At 39.9% G+C, this 6,000-nt stretch overlaps 1 protein-coding gene across 1 annotated transcript in view; it reads right to left on the reverse strand.

Annotated features, from left to right (window-relative positions):
• The window catches only part of SYNE1 (spectrin repeat containing, nuclear envelope 1), a 554,350-nt gene that overhangs the window by 323,729 nt on the left and 224,621 nt on the right, over positions 1-6,000 (reverse strand). The gene's annotated exons all lie outside the window — the stretch shown is intronic.

Raw genomic sequence — 6,000 nt, forward strand, 5'->3', positions numbered from 1 at the left:
ATTGGTCTTGCAAAATTCTATCATGTGATCTCCAGCATCATTTCTATTACCAAGGCCATATTTTTCAACTACTGATCCTTCCTCTTTGCTTTCAACATTTGAATTCTAAGTACCAGTAATTATCATCTTGGTTGCATGTTTGATAAATTTCAGACTGAAGAAGTTGGTAGAATTCTTCAATTTCACCATCATTGGCCTTAGTAGTTGGCAAAGTTTTATCATGAGGTTTCCAAGGAGTGGCTAGTGAATTTGTATCACAGACAGCATTATGCTTCAAGATAGAAATATTGAAGACATAAGATCTTGAAACATTCTTATTGATGATGAATGTGACACCATTCTTCTTCAATTTGTCATTCTTGGCACAGTAAACTATATGGCTGTCAGATTGAAAATGGCCAATATCAGTCCATTTCAGTTCACTCATGCCTAGGATATCAACATTCATGTACTCCATTTCATTTTTGACAACTGCCAATTTTCCTAGGTTCATACTTTGTATATTTCATGTTCTAATTATTAATGGATGTTTACAGCTGTTTCTCCTCATTTTGAGTTGTGCCTCATCAACAAATAAATGCCCCAAAAGCTTTACTCCATTTGTGTCATCACAGTCAGCTCTACTTTGAGGAGGCAGCTCTTCCTCAGTTTTATTTTGAGTGCCTTCCAATCTGAGGGGCTCTTCTTCTGGCACTGTATCAGTCAATATTCTGGGGTTCTTCATCATTTTTCAATATTCAGTACTCTGGTGCTGACAGTGTTCCAGTGCAATTCATAAGGTTTTTAGTGACTAAACATTCAGAAGTAGTCCATGTCTCCTTCTTCCTAGTCTGTCTTAGTCTGGAAACCCAGTTGAAATTTGTCCACCATGGGTATTATCCTACTGGTATTTACAATACCAGTGGCATAGCTTCCAGCATCACCACAGCCACCACAGCAAGACAAACTGACAGAAACCAGTTTGGCAGAAACCATATACAAGGTCACTATGAACTGGCACTGACTCAGTGGTACTTAGTAACTCCGGTTATTACCTGTTAAGTGCTGTCATGTCAATTTCAACTAATAGCAACCCTGTGTAGGGTTTTCTGAAGCTATAAATCTTTGTAGGAGCAAAAACGCCTCATTTGTCCCTTATGCAGTGGCAGATGGGCTTGAACCACTGACCTAGTGGCTTGCAGTCCCGTGCTTATCCTACAGAGCCACCACACTGTCTATCTATCTATCAATCTATCAATCTATCTATCTATCAATCTATCAATCTATCTATGCAGTAAATTCTTGTTAGGTATTAGGTTTCTGAAGGTATTCTTCAGTGGATGGCATGTCTACCTTTTGGCAAAGTCTTCTGACAAGCAAAAGCATTTGAGTATCAATCCATCTCATAGGGGATCTTGCTCCTTTTCGCTGACCTTGCACTTTATTGACTCAATGTCCTTATCCGGGGCCTGATCCCTCGTGACAAAGGCTTGCCACCCTCATCTCTCAGGAGCACTCTGACAGCACCAGCACTTCTTCCAAGATGGATGTGTTTGTTCTTCCGACAGTCCATGATACTTTCAATATTCTTCTAAGACACCATAATTGAAATCCCTTGATTCTTCTGTAGTCTTCCTAAATCATTGTCCAACTTTCACAAATGAAAATACTATGCTGTGATAGTTAAGGTTTCTTAACAACTTGACTGGGCCAAGATCTCAGTGGTTTGCAGTTAAGATGTAGTCCCCCTCTCATAATGAGATCTAATATACTACTATCACCTCTATGATAAGGTCTGCTATGAGCGCCAATCAACTGAAGGGAAGCTTCCTGGGGGTGTGGCCTGCTTCCAATATACTGGCCACTCAGACAAGGCTTGTTTGTTCCATGCGGGGTCTGGATCTTATATCTGGCTCATCCTCCTATCTCTAGTTTTCTGAGCTTGAGTCAGTGGCCTGCTCTCATCTATGGAGCCAGGGAGTTATCAGAAGCCTGCCTTCTTGCCTGTTGGACCTGCTACCATCTAATCCTTGCCGATATTGTTTCTTCAGTCCTGTAGCTTAATGAGTCAGAAGACTGACATCTCACCAACTACTTGGAACTTGCCCACCTCCATAATTGTTTGTATCATTTTTGTGATATAATCCTTTCTTTATATATACATGAATAAGCTTCGCTTGTGTGGCTTCTGTAGAGAATCCAGCCGAAGAACATGGGTTCGTTCAGGCAAACTTTAATCCTCAAACTGACATTCTTACTCTTTAACACTTTTATTAAAAGGCCTTTGGCATCAGATTTGCCCAATGTAATACATCATTTGAATCCTTAACTATGGCTTTAGTGGCAATTGATTGTGGATTCAAATAAAGTTAAATCCTTAACAACTTCAACCATTTCTTTGTTCATCATGTCGATTGCTGTTCTGTTCCAGCTGTGAGGATTTTCGTTTTTTTTATGTTGAAGTATAATCAATACTAACAGCTGTTGTCTTTGATCTTTATAAATACGAGTTTCAAATCTTTACTTTCAGCAAGCAAGGTTGTGTCATCTGTATATCACAGGCTGTTAATGAGTCTTCCTCCAATTCTGGTGTCCTATTCTTTTTCATATAATCCAGCTTCTTGGATTATGTGCTCAGCATTTACTGTGGCTTTACTTTAGTCTTGCATACTTCCAACGTCTTCATTTCTCTTGGTCACATTGTGCTGATTTCCCTCATGTCGTGTATTACCGTTTCTTCACCAGAATTGATACATGGCTGGTTGCTGTAGTTTCGTGGTTATCATGTTCACTTCACACACAAAAGGTCACTAGTTCAAAACCAGGCAGAAACAGTTCCATTTGGAGTCCTGTGTAATGTTTTAGGATAAACACTAAAACCATATACAGAGTCACTACAAGTTGGAACCATCTCGATGGTAACTTAACAACAACTATCTAGTAAATGACTCTCCCTTCTTCCCCATCCCATCCCTGTTCACCATCAAAGAACACTGCTTTCTGTGTATAAAACTACTTTTGACTTTTACAGATTTATCGTACAATAATTCTCTTTTTGTGGACTGCCTTATTTCTCTCAGCATATTTCCTCCAGAGTCATCCATGCTGTAAGAGGCTTCCTAGGCTCATCATGGTTCTGGATAACATGCCCTTGTACAAAGGGACCACATTTTGTATATCCATTCATCCACTGATGAACATTAGTTTGTTTCCATCTTTTTGCTATTCTCAACAACATTGCCATGAACATATATGTATGCATAAATCGATTCACACCACTGCTCTTATTTCTCTAGGATATGCACAGATGACTGAAATTGTTGGCATATGGTATTTCTCCTCACAGCTTTGTGAAGAAGTGCCATAGTGCTTTCCATATTGGTGGTGCCATTTTTCAGTCCCACCAGATGTTTTATAAGAGTTCTAACCTCTCACAACCTCGCGGTTTTCTTGATTAGCGCCATAATTGTTGTCTCTAACTTTGGCTTGCATCTCTCACATGATTAATGACCAACTCTTCATCTATTGTTAGTCTTCTGAACGTCTGCTTTAGTGAAGTGTCTATTCATGTCCTTGGCTTTTTTTTTTTCAAATTTGATTGCTTGTCTTTTTATTGTCAAGGTGTTGAAGTTTTCTATATATTTTAGAGGTTAGACCTGTAACAGATATGTTGTTGTTAAAGATTTTCTCCCCAGTCCAAAGGTTCTCCATTGACTCTTTTGGTAGTCTTTTGATGAAAATAAATATTTAATTTTTAGGTGGTATCATTTGCCTAATTTATCTTCAGTCATGTGCACATGTTTAGCTTTCACTGATAGGATATTTATGCCATAAATTAAGACCCTCAAATTTGTTCCTATGTGATCTTCCATGAACATTATAGCTTTAGGTTCAACTTTTAGTTTTCTCATCTATTTTTTTTTTTTAAATGTTTTATTGTGAATTATATGATAGTTTACATGGGAGAACATTAGCTTTACATTCAGCCTATCTATTGTATATAATTTCATTGCCATGGTTACAATCTCCTCCATGCATCATCAACCAACAAGAGGGTATACAACACAAACCAACCCCACCTCTCGGTCATCAGCACACAGCCCCTTTCCCTCTCTGGGTCTAGAGTCCCCAGTTGCTCCATCTCTCCACGTCATCATCTCTGCCTCCATCTCTGGGGTCACTGCTTCTCTGGGTAGGGTCCCCATTCTCTGCTCTTCTCCCTTCATGGCCCCAGGGACCTCCCCTCCTAGACTGCAAAGTTAATCACTCCCCTCCTTTTACTAAAAAACATCTACCTTTACATTTCCAACCCTCACAATCAGTCCTGATAACAATTATTCACTATTGTATCACAAGAGACCTATCCACATTTCCTTTCATCAGCCCTGCCCAGATAGACTGGATACTACTCAGTGGAGATTCTACCTTCCTCCATGCCCTCTGGATCTAGATTCCCTCTTGAAAGCTTGTAAGCCAGTCACTTCTTGCCTTTGTAGCCCCCACTCCCCATTTTGGGTAGCCAATGGCCAAGTTGCCCATCCCTGTCTACTCTGTGTATTTCTCATCTATTTTGAGTTAGTGTTTTCTTACAATAGGTATGAGGTATGGATCCTGTTTCTTTTTTTTTTTTTAAAACTCCACACAATCTGAGTAAGAGCTCTCCAGAATATCTCCTACTCTAGCCTCTATGCTCTTAGAGGCCCCAAACAACTTTGTTTTGTCTCTTTATTATTTCAGCATAATAGTGGGAACATTGCTATTGCTCAACAGATAATTGCTACATTTTTAGCTGAAAGTCAGGAACTGCATCTCTTCTTGTATTTAACATTCTGTTTTAACATCTAAAAACTATGCAGCCATACTCACATGAACTTTCCTGTAGCAGGCCTATAGCCCAGCATCAGGGAGTTCAGTTTATGTTCTGTAGTCTCTACTAGAGAAGAGAGAGACATAGGATCTCATTTTTCTCTACATGATAATTCTAAGTCATTATTACAAAACTTTAAAGTCCTGAAGATTTGGGAGTCACTACTTACTATGTTCCAAATTAAAGGACAAAACAAAATCTCTGCAATTTTTGTTGTAACCATAGTTACTTATTCCCTTTCCTAGAGTAACTGGCATGTCTTCTATTTTGCTTTGTTTTCTGATGAACTTTAAGACTGCGCTTACATCATTATTATGATTATATTAGGCACCCACTTCCTCAGTGGATCAACAGTAGTGCTTAAGCACACGGTTTCTGGAATGTGTGTTGGTATGATGCTGACTACAAATCAGTGTTCCAACAAGCCTTGTCTTTCCAACGAGGGAGGAAGTGAAAAATCTTCCACTTATAAATACAGCATCAACAACCCTTCCTGTATTAACAATCAGTATCTTCCCTGGTTTATTAGAATCTGGTGTCAGGCATAGGACTCCTCACCAGGGACTCTACAGATATTCTGGGTGACCAGTAAACGTGTGAGAATGTCCCACTCATTGCAGAAACCTATCTGCCCTGGCCCAAGACAGTAAGTAAAAGCCACCGAATCACTGCAACAATCGAAAACACCCCATGACTTTCCAAAAACCACAATGCAGGTGACACTACTCCCACTTGAGGAACGCATTTATTCCGAATCTCCATGTTGCTGTTGCAGTTAACGTGCCATAGCAGCCTTTTATAAAGCTTCTGAGGAGTGGCCGGTGGATTTGAATTGCCGACCTTGCGGTTAGCAGTTCAGTGCTTATCCTACACAGTGCCTCACCAGGACTTTATAGTTTGTTAACAACTCAATTTCCTATACATGCCTTTGAAAATGGCCAAAGAGGTATTTCACTGTGCCTATAGCCCTGGGGTGGTGCTGTAGGAACGGCACCGGGCTGCTAGCCACTAGTTGGTGGTTCAAACCCACCAGTTGCTCTTTGGAAAGCCTAAACACAGGGTGCTAGGAGTCCGAACTGACTCTATGACATTGAACAACAATATATGACTTGTAAGACTTTGGGAGAGATAGTATTGGGGTGGAAGGCAAAAAA

This window comes from Chrysochloris asiatica, unplaced genomic scaffold, assembly GCF_000296735.1.
Source record: "Chrysochloris asiatica unplaced genomic scaffold, ChrAsi1.0 scaffold00271, whole genome shotgun sequence".
NCBI classification, from domain to species: Eukaryota; Metazoa; Chordata; class Mammalia; order Afrosoricida; family Chrysochloridae; genus Chrysochloris; species Chrysochloris asiatica.